Raw genomic sequence first — 15847 nt, 5'->3', positions numbered from 1 at the left:
TATCCATAGCAGGTGAGCCCCCTAAAGGGTGACTAAATGTGCTGAAAAAAACATCTGAGTAAAAATGGTACCATCTGACTCAAACTCCTCATGAGTCATCTTTGTTGACATTATGGACAAAAAATATGTCTGATAATTTTTATTACTCTTTCTCTCTCCAGAACTGACACTGTTATGGGAGGATGACCAGGATGCTATCCTGGCTCTAACACTGAAATCAGAATTGTTAACAAAGTCCCGACTGCAGAATATTTATTACTGGTAATGATACTTAAGTCAGAAAAAAGACAGTTTGACTTTCAGATATCAGGTTACATTTGTAGTAGTGACAGAAAAGACATTTAAAATTTTTTAAATTAAACAAATTAGAAAGAGAATAAATGTGGACTCTTACACTGCTCTTTTAGAGTTACTTTTCAGAATACAACTGCACTTTATTTACACAGAAATATTTTCAATTTTTTTCTTCATTTACACAACAGCAGAATGATAAAATAGGGCAAAAAACTTTCAACTCTATCTCCTTCTTATAGCCGTCACCCCCCTATGCTGTAGCAGGAGACTGAGTGGGAATTCCAGGTGACCCAAGGGTCCTCCTAGGAAGCACATTTTGCAGTGGGTGGAACCCAACAAACCAAGCTCAGCTGGCTGATGCAGAGAACTGGCAAACCCATGGCAGTGCCCTCAATTTATCCCCTTTTGGGTGCTACCACCACCAAGAGTGCCAGCAGGTGGCTAACTGGGTAAACAGCATAAGACAATTTCCTTCTTTGCATCCGACAGGGTCTGATACAGTTGTGTTGCAGAGAACATAACGGTGAGAGTAATTAACCATTGGAACAATTTACCAAGGGTCACGGTGGATTTTCCCACACTGACAATTTTTAAATCAAATTGGATTTTTTCTAGGGCTGTCGATTAATCACAGTTAACTCACTCGATTAACTCAAAAAAATTAATTGTGATTAAAAAAATTAAGCGCACTGTTAAACAATAGAATACCAATTGAAATTTATTAAGTATTTTGGATGTTTTTCTACTTTTTCAAATATATTGATTTCTATTATAACACAGAAAAAAATGTACAGTGCTCACATAATATTATTATTTTTATTATAAATATTTGCACTGTAAAATGATAAACAAAAGAAATAGTATTTTTCAATTCACCTCATACAGATGCAATCTCTTTATCGTGAAAGTGTAAATTACAAATGTAGATTTTTTTGTTACATAACTGCACTCAAAAACAAAACAATGTAAAACTTTAGCACCCACAAGTCCACTCAGTCCTACTTTTTGTTCAGTCAATTGCTAAGATAAACAAGTTTGTTTACATTTACGGGAGATACTGCTGCCAGCTTCTTATTTACAATGTCACCTGAAAGTGAGAACAGGTGTCCGCATGTCACTTTCGTAGCCAGTGTTGCAAGGTATTTACGTGCCAGATACTAAACATTCATATGCCCCTTTATGCTTCGGCCACCATTCTAGAGGACATGCTTCCATGCTGATGATGCTCATTAAAAGAAGAATGCATTAATTAAATTTGTGACTGAACTCCTTGGGGGAGAATTATATGTCTCCTGTTCTAGTTTACCTGCATTCTGCCATATATATCATGTTATAGCAGTCTCGGATGATGACCCAACACGTTTGTTTTAAAAACACTTTCGCAGCAGATTTGACAAAACGCAAAAAAAGGTACCAATGTGAGATTTCTAAAAATAGCTACAGCATTCGACCCAACGTTTAAGAATCTGAAGTGCCTTCCAAAATCTGAGAGGGACGAGGTGTGGAGCATGCTTTTAGAAGTCTTAAAAGAGCAACACTCTGATGCAAAAACTACAGAACCCGAACCATCAAAAAAGAAAATGAACATGCGTCGGTCTGCTCTGCTTTGGATCGTTACCAAGCAGAATCTGTCATCAGGGTGGTTGGAGCATGAAAGTACGTATGATGACTCTTTAGCACATCTGGCATGTAAATGTCTTGCGATGCTGGCTACAACTGTGCCATGAGAATGTCTGTTCTCACTTTCAGGTGACATTGTAAACAAGACGTGGGCAGCATTATCTCCTGCAAATTGCAACCAAACTTGTTTGTCTGAGCAATTGACTGAAGCAGGACTGAGTGTACTTGTAGGCTCTGAAGTTTTACATTGTTTTATTTTTGAATGCTGTTATATTTTTGTACATAATTCTACATTTGTAAGTTCAACTTTCATGATAAAGAGATTGGACTACAGTACTTGTATTAGGTGAATTGGAATATACTATTTCTTTTTTTTTTTTTACAGTGCAAATATTTGTAATAAAAAAATATAAAGTGAGCACTATACACGTATTGTGTTATAATTGAAATCAATATTTGAAAATGTAGAAAACATCCAAAAATATTTAAATAAATGGTATTCTATAATTGTTTAACAGTGCAATTAATCACAATTAATTTTTGTAATCGTGATTAATTTTTGTAGTTGCTTGACAGCCCTAATGTTTTTCCCTAAAAGATGTGTTCTAGGAATGATTTTGGGGAAGTTCTATGACCTGTGTTATATAAGAGGTCAGATAAGATGATCACAGTGGTCCATTCTGGCCTTGGAATCTATGAATCTATACACTGCACCTCTCTGCACTTCTCCTTGTAATGTTCCAAGTCCTTGCATACAGCACAAAGGAGGAAGGCTCCTTGTGCTGTCTATTGTCGTCCTGCAACATTATAAAGGGAATGTACATGTCAGGATTTGGGGATCTTTATACACAACTGTTTCAGTTAAAGCTGTAGACAAATAGACATGTGCGATCTGCCATTTTGCTGTTGTGAGGCAGAAAATTCGGATGGGATTTTCAGAGCTTGGACTAAAGCACGGGGTAACGGGTCCCACCCCAAGGCTTAAAGACGAAAAACCTGCTGACAAGACTAATGGACAATGAATGAGACAAAGAACTGACTAGAATAATAGGATACTCTCTTAAAACAGCACATAACTACAATACATTCTTTCTTAAAATTATAACATTGAGAAGTAAATAAATTGAGTTACATATTTTGGCAATCTTGCTATTCCTCTCCTCAGGATGGTCATGGTGCCTGCACTCTCTTTCTGCAACCCACTTGCTTGACACAAAAACCCTAAAAATAATCAGTAAGCAACCTATTACTACCTAAAAAAAAAAGTAAAGTATAGCTGACAGGCTTTAGAGGTAATGATCAGTACCAGTAATAGTTTATTATTTTGAAGTTTGTTTTAATTACATTATTGTTATTATTATTTTGCTGCTGCCTAACTGCCTCTATCGGATTAAGGGCTCCACTGTGCTAGGTGCTTTACAAACAGAATAAAACCTTGAAAGGTTTATAATCTAATAAAGACAACATGCAGCAAGTGGGTGTAGAACAATTTGAAGGAATGAGGAAAGAAGACTGAGTAAAAGCTATGTAAACAACTATGTAGGCCCGCTATGTAGACGGCAAGATAGTTACAAGTCAGTTCATTTTTTTAAAATTCTAAATCAGAGATAAACAAGCAAGCAAATAAGACAAATATCTGAAGTCCCTACTGGCCATCTTCCTAGCTGCTATTCTTGACAGCTTCCTATAGACTTCACAGTGGATGTGGGCCTTTAGAAGAGATATGAAAGAATAAAGAGTAGGCTTTGCAGGCTAGCTGGAGGATGGTGTTACAGGTATACAGGCATAGGAGAAAGTGCTTGTGTGTAAAGTGGACAAATAGGTTATAGGTTTCAGAGTAGCAGCCGTGTTAGTCTGTATCCGCAAAAAGAACAGGAGTACTTGTGGCACCTTAGAGACTAACAAATTTATTTGAGCATAAGCATAAGTTTCTTCAAAGTTTTTTCTCTTACTTAATTGGCCTCTCACAGTTGGTAAGACAACTCCCACCTTTTCATGCTTTCTGTATGTGTATATATATCTCCTCAATATACATTCCATTCTATGCATCCGAAGAAGTGGGCTGTAATCTACGAAAGCTTATGCTCAGATAAATTTGTTAGTCTCTAAGGTGCCACAAGTACTCCTGTTCTTTTTGCAAATAGGTTATAGAAGCTAGCATTGCTGGTGGAGCTGAATGGGCAGGAGGCAACACAATAAGAAACAAAATGGTATGCGGGGCAAGGTTAGCTGGTGAAGGACTTTAAAAATAAGGAACAAAAGCTTGTATTTGACCAAGTTGAGAAAAGAGAGAGGAGGGATTCAAGAGGGGAGTGACATGGTTAGGCAATGGGCGAGAAAGACAGTCACAGAAGCAGTGCTCTGAATGGACCTGAGGGGAACAAAGTGAATGTCAGGAAAGACAGAGAGGGGAGGAGGTTGCCATAAATAAGAGACGAGGTGAAAAAGGCTTGGATGAAAGATTTAGTGGTATGGACAATGAGAAATAGACATATCTTAGAGATATTATGGAGAAAGAAGTGCCAGGACTTGAATACAGTCTGTATCTATGCATCTCATAACAGGAGTCAAAGATGACCCCAGGTTACGAAGCTGAGTGACATGATGGATGATAGTGTTGTCAACAAGATGGAGAAAGTGGCGAGTAGAGAGGACTATTCTTCGGTGAATTGTATAGTACTAAGCACATTAAACTTAACAAATAATAATTATTAACCATAACAATCTGTTTATACAGCAGTTGTCTAAAAGCACAAAATAACTAACAGGCTAATCACATAGTTACAGTTCATGTCAACCTCAAAATGGAATAATGTACATACAGTATAAGCATCACCAGATCAGAGAATAGCTGTCATATCTACTTCTTTGAATAGCAGAGTAAACAAATGTGTGAAATCCGAGTAAGCTCATCTGTAAACTCTAGTAACTTTTGGGGTAGATTTCCTATCCCACCCCTAAATAAAATGGGGGAGGGGGGAAAGATTTCATGGATAAAACACATTTAAAAGTCCAGTGTTTGCTATGACGTAGGAAATCCAGGTCCAGAAACAACATTTTCCCAGGTTGGTTTGTTAGGCCAAACTGTTAGGCATCATGCTTTTATAACCTCACAAAGGCTGATGACAGTGCAGTGTTGATGGAACAATCTGGAAAAGAGGCTGGTTGTAGGGTGAAAGCAGTTGTTGCAAAAATATGCAAGACAGTGGGAGGAAGGTCATGAGATAATACAGAGGGGCAGATCCATGTTAAAATTAAAGAGATGAAAGCCTTACACTTCCTACAGGTTTGGTTTACATTTTATTCATTGCCATTGGAACATGCCCTTTATAGTATATAGGACAAATGAGAGGTGCTGCTCAGATGCGTGAATCTTGGGTAAAATATACAAATCATAGAAGGTCTTGGGGTCTGGGTGACTGGTGCCTTTTCTTTTTGGACCTCAGCACACAGCAAGTATGCACCTAAAATCTCCAAATCATCATATTTTGGGAAAGCATCCTCGGAAATCTTTAAAAAACAATAGCATTTATGCCAAAGCAGCAGATTCTGCAGTTTTTCAAAGATAGTGTGATACTTTAATAGAAAAAAAACAGGACACATTATATTAGGATTAAGATCCTGAACTCAAAATGAACAGAAATAGTATATTATTATTTATATTACAGTGGCACTCAAAATGTGCCAGGCCAGGGGCTTTCTAAACATGTAGGAAGAGACAGTCCCTGCCCCACAGGACCTGCATTCTAATGGTGGACCTGATGCAACAGCAATAGGTGGGGAAATAAGAGAATGGGCAGATGAGGGCAATGAAAATTCAGTCACAGAGTTATATAACAGTAATATAACTTGCTACAAAATACGTTCCCTGATATGTACAAAACTGCCCCCAAACCACTAAAATCCCTTTCCAAGGCAAAGTACCCCTTTCCTTATCCCCATCATTTGCTCATGCTATCCAACCCTCTCCACCACTATCCAATCCTCTTCTCCTCCCTGCTCAACCACTGGCAAGTCATCCTTCCAACATTCCACACCTCTGCCAGACAATCCACCACAGTACAAGACTCCAGCAGAAGTCTCCTTTCCTTCCATATAAATTCTGACATCAGACACTTCTAGGGCTGTGAAGGCTGCTCCTATTCTCCACCCCCAAACATTTGCCAAACTGGAATAAACAGCTGGCAATGTCTCTCAGACCACAGGAAAATGCAAGGGGGAGGACACCTGCCCCAAGTGGTGCCAAGAGATTTACTTGATCCTGCTTCTGTCTAATCCGCGTTAGAGAAGTTGTTGCATGTTTCCAGGGTCAAAACAGCTAAATGTCTGGGGTCCAGAAACTGTAAAGCTCTAGGTTGTGTTGCTTCCCGACTTTGTCCCACTAGTACAACAGCTCTGGCTATTGCTGGTACAATTGCTGGCTCCAAGTGGGGTAGTCCCATTCCTGAAAATGTTTTGAATATGTTAACTGTTTTGTGCATGCTGTTATAGCAAAAGCTCACTTTTTCCTCCTGCTATAAACAGCTGGAGACATATAGCTGTGGGAAGCAATTTTAATATTTAAAAAAGGCAACAGATAATACTAATGTATTAAAAGTGTTACGATCATCACTTGTGTAATAAATCCAAGTAAACTGGGCTCAGATTTTTAAGTAGTGCCAAGTTGTGGTAATGAGTCGAGGATGAGTTAAACTCATGAAAAGCCTTTAGCTGGTGTGTAAAAAGAAGACTGGTTAGTTAGACAATGATAAGATTCAATTGTTCAGTCTTTGAGTTAAAATGCTACGATGATAACAAAATAATCCTATTGTATTTCATTTTACAAAACAAATGTGGATTAATTTTGCTAAACAAAGGGCAACATACAAAATGGATTGATTATTTGTAACAGCCAGATCCTGTTTGCAATGATACTAAATTCAAAAGATTCGATTGTCGTCCATAACAGTCTGGGATCTAAAGCGATACACAATCTAAACCAAAGCTACAGCCACAGAAAAAGGTGCATCCTGCTTCCTAAAGGAAATCCTTCTGCTTTGTCAGTGTACTGGGAGGAGGAAATTTTTCAAGAGGGACATTTGTCATGCAGGGGTACTATGTTATCCTATGAGCAATTTGACCCTTAAGACGCAACTGGGAGGTTTTGGTTTTATTACGTTAGTTGGTGTGAAGGAGAAAGGTCATAGCCTTTTCTTTCTTTATTCAGACTTTGCACCTTTTAACTGAGGATTTCAAAACCCTTTACACATAATTTAGCATCGCATCATCTCTGGGAGGTAGGTCAAATACTAAAATATTAATTTTTCAAGAGGAATCATCATAAGGATAAGTGACTTTCCCTAGGCTACATAGTGAGTCACTGGATTGGTGCCCTTTTGCTGGAGTGTTTCAGGCTTTCAAGTTAATAGAAACACACACAAGTTAAAATATTCCCATAACTGATCATTATTTCTCTGATGATGTGCACTTCATTGAATTATTTAAGTGTTTGGTCTACAGTAATCAGAATTAAACACAATATGATTGGGAAACAAACAAAACGGCTGCAAGACTGAACAAGGGCTAATAGTAATTGCATACACACTCACCTATTGACTAGACCATATGGACAGCTGGTAAAGCTTAATGAAAGCAGAAGCTTCTCTTTTCAGGAGGAGGAAAAGAAAAAAAAATGGATCAACCATTTCTTCCTTATTAAGCAGATGGAGCAAATGATAAATGCTGAAAATTCAGAAACCTACTGGTATTGCAACTAGTGATGAGCAAACCTCAAGAGATCTTCGAAATTCAGTTTGGATTAGCTGGTCTGAATGATTATTCAAAGCATATCCTAAATCTTGGTTCTTCCTTCCTTCTCTGCCGTCTTCCCCTTTGATTGCTCTTTGAGCCATTGTCTCACAGGTCTTTTGTCTGACCTTTAGCAGGCATACTGGCCTCTCTAACATCCTTTCCCGGACTTTCAACAAATATCCTCTACCCTACCCCTTTATCCCTTTTCTGTCATTCCCAAATGGCTCTCTGCCTATGAAAGGGTCTCTCAGTTCTTGCGTCATCTTTTCAGGGCTTTGCATGGCTGCTGATTTCAAAACTGGCTTACTGTAGATCAGAGATATCCTAGAATATATAACCCTATATAAAATTTCTGGGCATTAAGAGATTCTAACAAATTTCAGCTGAAATAGGAAGCTTCTTAAGAAGTCTGAAAAGGAAAGAAAGACATCACACATTCTTTTAAAACTTTAAAATAAGTTTGAATTTGATTTTGGACTGATGTTCAAACTTTTTATTTCCCCAATAAATGGTATGGTCCCTATTTCTTCCCCCATCATCACTGTTCCCAGGAAAGGTTTCCCTACATCAAAGATTGCTAATGAAAGTAACTATAAATCCTAAAAACACCTACCTCACTTATTTTGTAATACTAAGGAAATGTTTAAACTCTTAATTAGCTGGGCAAGAACCTAGTAATATCTAGAAAGTTAATCAAAGCAATGCTTTGTGTCAGCACGTGTGAACTATTCAGAATTTTGATCCAAATTTTCTTCACAAAATAAACTTACTGCGAAATTCTCTAATGAACTGTAAAAATGACCTATCACCTTAAAGGAATGGAGACTAAACAGGAATTTGTTGATTATCTGCCATCAAGTAGCTGGCAGAATGGTAAACTCATGCTTTCATCTGTTGGAAAGGGAACCTTTGCTCCTAAGAATACTGGCTCAAATCTACTTGCTGCTGATCAACTTTTGTTCCTGTGAGTTGGGTAGAGAGTTTCAAAATCACAGCTATGCTGGCATTCACTTCTGGACTGAAGTAAAAAAACCCTCCTCCATAAGGTTCCCATTGGTCTTTTTAAAAAAGCAGAAACATCTGTTACAGTCATGAGCAAACTCTTGGCCAAGTTCGGCAACAACAGTGAGAGAGACTTTGAAGTCAATCAGCTCTGCTATCACCAGCAGATATCCCTATAGTCTATGGAAATTACTGCATAGAGAGTTTGGGAGATATGGAGAAAACTTGCACTGCCAAAAGTGTATATAAAGAACAGCCAGAAAAAAATTTTACTTAGTGAAAATGTGTTGTGTTGAGAGTTTAGTATAATTGGTGTTCACACAAAACATATAGAATATTGCATAAAAATAAATATGTCTAGACATTCAGGGCTAGATTTTGATATTAGGCCCTGAACAAAGGGTAGTGGGTGAGCCACACCACTTCAGGAGTAGCACTTTGAGTCACAATCTACCTCTTGCTTTCTTCATATTCCAGGGGGTGGCCATTTGCTGCTGGTCTATATCAGCAACAAATTATAACACCTTCTGCACCAGCACAGCAGCCCAGGTTCCACCCATTTTTCATCCATTCACATGAACCAGGTCTAGAGAGGGAGTAAGCAGACACACAGCACCTGCTTACTCCTACATACCTGGATCCAACATATAGCTAGCCCATATAGATTAATGGAGTAGGAACCCCTATTATATCTCATCTGTGTGGGCATGTAGTCACATTTACTGCACGTCTTCCTTTCAGTCCAACTAATTCTGTTACCAAATAAACCTTCCTCCAATCTTATGTTCTTTTTTAACATTGCTATTTAATAAAAAAAATCCCTCTCCCTTCTCTCCTGTGTTCCACACTGACTGAAAGGTCGTTTTGGCATTTAACCTGCAGCACTTCCTGATAACAAATGCAGGCACAGTTCAGTTTAGAAGGGCAAAACCATCACCTCAATGTCTGCAAATGAGCTGCTCTGTGCCATCTGCGAAGGGCTGTTCTGAACAGAATTGCTAATGCTTAAATGAGGTCCTAGACATCTAATGGGCTTTAACGCTCACGCACATTTAGGCTATACTTTCACTGCAAAAGTAGGTGTGTTTTTTTTCACTGAGATAGCTAACTCCATATATCTATCTCAACATACAAACCTAGTGGAGATCAGGAACTGTAGTTAGTCAAGTTCGATGCTACACCCCCGATCTGGGGTTGTCCTTAACTGTCTATATGGAGATAAAAACTACAGTAGCTTGTCTCCACTACAATTGTGCTTCAAGGCAGTTCTCTCAAGTTAGCTATCTCTGTATAACAACACATTTGTTTTTTGCAGTAAGGACAAAGCAAAGTAAATAAACAGACTAAAGCTTTGCCCGCACTGCAAAAAATAAGTGTGTGTTTTACACTGAGATAGCTAACTTAACTCACAAAACTATAGGGGGGGAAAAATAGTTTCAAAAAGTCTAGTGTGTCATGAACTGTCCAAGCTCAACCATGTTCTTGCTCCTGAGTGAATGAGCTCTATTTAACCCTCCTCTATCTCAAGTAAAAATAGGCCTAGTACATATACTGTGAATATCAGCTGCCTGACTGTATCTTCTATCTACATGTGAATATTTCCTACAATTAGTCCTGAAAGTGTGTGTTTTATACCATTTTGTTGTGGTTTTGGAATGCATTCTGGAAGGTTGGCAACAACAGTTTGCATGATTCTATATGTCCCCATCAAAATAAGATGTTTTAGTCTCAAACTTCCCAATTAAAAAAAGTGTTTTGTTCTATAGGTGGCAAGAACATGCTAAAGTTTATCATTACCAAACACCTTACTTCTATTTTAGACAGCTGCCTTGTGTCAATCTTAATAGAAGCTGAAATGGTTATCAAAATAGCAGGTTTTCAGTAAGAAGCTCAACAAATTTCTTCTCTCTCGCCGTCTATATGCATACACATTCACACACACACACACACACACACACACACACATATAATATGTTTACAATTCATGATTGATCTCTTGGCAATTCACCTGGTTTGTTTTTATCTTTCACAAAAAAGAGAGCCCTCAGGAGCACACAGCTGTCAGAAATAAGTTCAGATCCTGCAGATGTTAGTTGCTTCCTTCCTGCTGCATAGCATACTGTTCAGAAATATTACCTTACTGATGTAACATGCACAAAAAAGGAGACATTATTACATTGGACTTACCTTCAAGCTCAAGAAAAGTGTTACATGGGAGACAAATGGTAAAACTTCTCCACCAGCTTGCATCCATCAGCTAAGCTTTTAGAACTGGAACACATAACAAACATATGGCAGCCATAAAGGCAACATCAACGTGCAAAAATATGAAAAAAATAAGAAGCCAAAATAATAATCTTGTTCACCTACAGCATGGTAGGATGTACCATGAACAAAGCATGAAGATATCAAAACCAGAAGGAAGATGAAGTGGCCAGTCAGTGAAAGCATCTGGCAAAAGTGATAGTAACTGTTCTCTGAAGATCAGCTAACGCAAACGTATAGCCACCACTGAAGACATTAACAATGGTACATTGTTAGCAGTGAAGAAAGCAGGTAACGTGAGGTAGCTGACAGTATCACTGTTAGAGACTCATGGCATCGCAGTCAACAACACAGTTGTTTCATTTGGAAAGAATGATGGTGATTGCTGGTTAAGCTGAATAAGGTTAAACTTTATTAAACCTTGTGCACTGCTCTGTCCATGTTGCTGAGTTGCTTCCAGCCTAAATCCCCGCATCTCTGTCCCATTGGTAATCTGTCAATAAAAGTCCCTGGGCCCTCTGACTCCAGTTCCACTGATCATGATACATCTTCCTTATTTTAAAAACATTTTAATATAAACATTAAAAACAGATAATTAATGCCCAGATGCTTACCCCGGGTCCCTTTGGCTCAAGGTTGCTACCAAGTTGGAGTCTCATCTTTATTACAGATTCAGCTGGTTATGTAGTCTTTGAGATAGTTTGGTCTCCTCAACAGGTGACCACACCTGGAGTGACCCCTCTGTCTCTCCTTGGCACCTGTTGCAGAATCTAGCAAACTCTCTTTCTGTCAGTTTCTTCCCTTTTTGTGCTGTTGGCCTCCTCTCTGCCTCTCCACACTGTGATAATCTCTGTAGGGTCTCTTTGGATATTTTGTCTGCTGGCTCCTAAGTATCTTCTATTCTTTGGATCACTTGCACTCTTGTGTAGTCACCAGTATGAACATGGAGTGAACTTGAAATTGTATTTAGCTAATAGAACTTGGTAACTAGCTATACAAAATTAGAGACCTGCCAAGGAGAAGACCTTTCTACCTATGAGGACAAGTGTCTTTGGGCCCTTTTCGGCGAGGGTAGATTTTTGGTACTGTGACAAGTTCTTTCTGTAGTTGCCTGTATCACCAATGACTTAGGGGCAGGGTGGAAAAATAGGAAGTCAGCTCCTTTGGCAGGAACAAAGTAACACCTCTTGTGTCTCTTTGGTGTAGTGGCACAAGATGCTGGTGTATGCCAAACTCCTTTAGCCAATTCCAATATAGCCTCATTAATCAAAAGGGCTATTCTGGTCAGTCTTTGTGGTTGTAAAATATCCAAGAGCAGGGCTGAGGGTCCTGAACCTCTTCCAGTGGAATTTGTAGATTGTTAGCGACCCTTTGCAACAGCTTCTGATACTGGCAGTGATCATCTGAGGGAGGAGACGATGACAGAGTAATGGTGTCATCTAGACATGATAAGGAAGCACCTGTCAGTACCGTAAGAACTGGCTTCAGATCTTCCTCCTCATACACAGATGGAACTGGCTGATGAGAAGGGGAAGAGCAGTATGACTCCTGTGAAGGGATCCAAGGGCCCCAATAGGGCCAGAAGGAAGGTGCCTTTCCCCTTCCCTTCCCCACTCCCCCCCGGCAAGGGAATCAGTACCAGATCTCCCTGAGGGTGGGGAGTTCATATCCAAAGGACTGGTAAACACTGTTGGGGCTCCTGTGCCTTCTCAGAGATATTGGTGCAGGTATCTCCTCTGACTCCTCCGATTACAAGGAAGGTTCTGTTGGTAGTAGTGGTACCATCGGTACCAGGGCATTCCTGTCTGTTGGGTGGGAATGAAGCTGCTTCTAGGACATGGATAATGATTCCTCCTATGGGGTAAGGATGTCTCTCAGGAGTGCAGGGTCAAAAAGGAATGGAGACTGAGGGTAGAGAAGGAATACATCCTCTGGTGTTACAAAGGTCTCTGTATGGCCAGAGTCCGGGGAGTCCCAGAAGAAACAATTGAAGGATCTGGCTCATCTTTTGCAGTCAGTCAATCTTTCAATAAATGAGGCAATACCAACAGTGCAGTCTGGACCTGCATTCTTAGATGGGACCGGGGAGCTTCTATCTTTCTGTTTGGGGCAAGCCATCACTGCCAGTTCCCTCTTTTTTCAGGCCTTGCCCTCCAGCCTAGGGGCCTTCAGCAAAGCCAGTACTGTGGGTTTTATACATAACGTCTCACCCAACCAGGACTGGCTCAGAGAGGAAATGTGCTTTTTATGGACAGTCTTCTGCAGGGTTCTGTCCTTGTGCCCATGACAGTGCCCTTCCATGTGGAGCCCTGTGGGGGATGTTTTTAGGCTTCAGGGGCAAAGGCTCCGCTCCAAGGCTCATGCTTGGGGGGGTGCTGCTAGTCGACTAAGGCTGATGTACAGCCTGGATCAGAGTGGGGCCTCATAGCTACGCCATCAGGAACTTTTTAAGTTGGAGCTCTCAGGCCATGCTAGCTCTCGGTGGGAAAGAATGACAGATACTGCACTTTGCAGAGATGTGTGCTTCATCCAGGCAACACAGGCACCGTTTATGCTTGTCAGTGACAGAGAAAGATTCTGGGATTCTGGGCATAGTCCTAGAACCAGGGAGGAGTTCCCCTGAATCGGTGAGGGTAGGAAACTATCCTATACTAACACTACTAAACTAGATATAAAAACCATTTACAACAACTTCACTTTACAAGTTATGAAGAAGGACACAATTCCGACTAGGGGCCATGCGGCGGTAAGAAGGAACTGGACAGGCGTCGACTCAAACCACCTCTTATACTCTCAGCCAAGAACACAAGGTAACCTACTGCACATATGTGGGTCAACAGATGCTGCTTTGAAGAATTTTCAGACTCAGGCACATGGTGCCCATGCATACCCACATGTGGAATAAACCTATGGGCCGGCACTCAAAGAAGAAACTTGTAGGTTTCTGTCATGATCCCATTCCACTTCATTACTCCCTTCACCTACAATGAGGATATAATCTGCAATTATTTTCACCTCAGGCAGTCCGTTCATTGCTTGGGGAATCTTCTCTGGAACTCCTCTGGCACCAGGTTATGTCCATCAGCATGCACAGCCCTCCGTAGCCACCAAATTGTGTTGCAACGGTTGAAGCCTGTTGGACCATTTATCCAGGCGTATGTGCCAAAACCCATACCATAAAGATTCTGGCTTTGGAAAGTTCTGGCAATATTTTGCCTAGTGGCCTTTACCACTACAATGCTGCTTTCCACAGCCTGTACTGGCCTCTACAAGTGCTATGATATGCCTGCTCTGCAGACTGGTGAGCTCCTTGAGTACTGGATTACTTAGTGGCATTGGAAAAAAAATTGTGATAAGCACACAGATTCCGCTATGGGGTCCACTTCCAGTCACAGCTTTCCTTCAAGGCACCCGTTGCCTTTGAAAACAATGTACCTGGGACTCCCACTTTTGCTTTCTGCACTACAGTCATTAATTTCTGATGCTGCTCCCTGATCTATGGCTTGTAGGCCTGTATTCCCCAAGAGGCATGTGTGGTGCTCACCATTCACTACCACAAACTTCAGTTGGTACTGTCTGTTATTTTTCAGGCTAGTATCTAGGAGTTCATATTTTCCTGTGGATCGCATGATGCTCTCATTGTACATTATTAGATTGCATGTGCTCTTTGTAAGGGTATGTTCAAATCCTATTCACCCCAAGGAATAACTTTGCAGGAGACCTCACTATCCAGCTGAAATTGCACAGGGCGTTTTCCTATTAACATTGTTGCATGCACACAGGTTGGTATTATCCGTTATTGCTTTCTTGTCCTGTCAGCCTGAACTTGATATGCTCTGAGACTCAAGGAGAGTCACAATGTCATCACTGCTGTCTGATGTGTCATCCCCTCCCCTCTTGTACAAGTCTGACTGAATCTTACTGAGATCTTCCTCTGCTCTTGCACACTGCTAAAATGGGTCAACTTGCCACATTCTTTGCAGTGCTGTCCTAATGCGGGCGCTTCTCCTTTACCTGCTCATGCTGTCTCCCACAGTAAATGCATCTCCCTGTGGGTAGGGAACCCTGCTTTCCTTTGCTGTTGTATCACTGCATGTCCTTCTGGAGATGTTGTGCCTTGTAGGACTTTCATTCTTTCTCTGAAGGCTTCCACTGCATGCCCCACGACTAAGATCTGTCTGTGAAATCGTCATCGCAGAGCGGCCACTCCCACAAGTGGTGATATCAAGTGCTGCAAACTATTCTGTCCCAAACCGGAGTCTGTTAAGACCCCAAAATTGCATGTAGCAGCCTGTGTGTGTAAGGCAGTAACACAGGGCTCTGTCCCTTCTCCTTTGGATTGGTCTCTACAGAGAAACCTGTGTCACACCACAGTTTTGTCCTGCTTTGAGGAGCAATAGGTTCCCAGGTCTCCTAGGACTGCAGTCAGGCATGAGGCAGCGTGGTGCAGACCTTTCTGCCTTGTCCCCCAATAAGATAAAATAAAAAGTTTTGCTTTCCCGCTGTTGTCATCCTCCTGAATAGTAGGTCTGTGTACAGTTCAAACTCCTCCTTCCACTGGGCTCATTGCTGGGCTAGGTTTGTGTGTACAAAATCCAGGGCTCAGGGGGCTTCACACTGAGTTCCATAGCTCAGACTGCCAGATGCTGCAGTGCTGAGAACTCACGGCTCCACTGCTGCTGCCATGTTGCACTCGCAAAGAGTGATGCTGAATGCAGGTTAAGCGGAACAACTGGAACTTTATTAAACCCTTTGCACTGCTCTGTCCATGTGCTGAGTTTCTTCCAGCCTCACTCCCCGCATTCTCTGTTCCCCTTCTGTTCTGTCAATAATAGTCTCTCCAGGGAAAACGGGCCCCCTGAGTCCAGTTCCATGA

The 15847-nt window shown here is 40.8% G+C and overlaps 1 protein-coding gene across 1 annotated transcript in view; it reads right to left on the bottom strand.

Moving 5' to 3' along the window:
- The window catches only part of NAV3 (neuron navigator 3), a 583663-nt gene that overhangs the window by 364386 nt on the left and 203430 nt on the right, over positions 1–15847 (bottom strand). The window lies entirely within an intron of this gene.

This window comes from Malaclemys terrapin, chromosome 1 (assembly GCF_027887155.1).
Source record: "Malaclemys terrapin pileata isolate rMalTer1 chromosome 1, rMalTer1.hap1, whole genome shotgun sequence".
NCBI lineage: Eukaryota > Metazoa > Chordata > Testudines > Emydidae > Malaclemys > Malaclemys terrapin.
This window is presented reverse-complemented; position numbering and strand designations above follow the sequence as displayed.